This window comes from Pteropus vampyrus, unplaced genomic scaffold (genome assembly GCF_000151845.1).
Source record: "Pteropus vampyrus isolate Shadow unplaced genomic scaffold, Pvam_2.0 Scaffold2191, whole genome shotgun sequence".
In the NCBI taxonomy this organism is placed as follows: Eukaryota; Metazoa; Chordata; class Mammalia; order Chiroptera; family Pteropodidae; genus Pteropus; species Pteropus vampyrus.
The window spans coordinates 9,150-9,475 of NW_011890972.1; the positions used below are offsets into that span (position 1 = coordinate 9,150).

The 326-nt window shown below is 30.7% G+C and overlaps 1 long non-coding RNA gene across 1 annotated transcript in view; it reads right to left on the reverse strand.

Moving 5' to 3' along the window:
- The window catches only part of LOC111734593, a 2,413-nt gene extending 2,093 nt beyond the window's left edge, over window positions 1-320 (reverse strand). The window contains exon 1 of the long non-coding RNA XR_002778505.1: window positions 39-320. This is a non-coding gene — a long non-coding RNA (uncharacterized LOC111734593). The remainder of the gene's footprint in view (window positions 1-38) is intronic.
- Between the last annotated feature and the right edge of the window lie 6 nt (window positions 321-326).

Sequence of the window (326 nt, forward strand, 5' to 3'; positions counted from 1 at the left end):
ACATCTAATAATAACTTTCTCCTCTTCTAAAAAATTACCTAAGCAGAGGAGAATTTTAAATATGGAAAAGCAAATAATTATAATAACAAATTAAATATAGATGGGTTCCGCCTCCCAGAATTACTATTGATTACATTTTAACATGGATATCCTTTCAGTCATAGCATGTGGTCCCCAAATTACACTTAGGTTACATCCTTAACATGCTTCATAACTTAGACTGAATGTCCATTGGAATTGCATAGGTGATCCTAACACAATTATGTTTATGACGTACATATTTTTTCCACAATGAACACCATTATTGTTTTGGTATCTCTTAATAA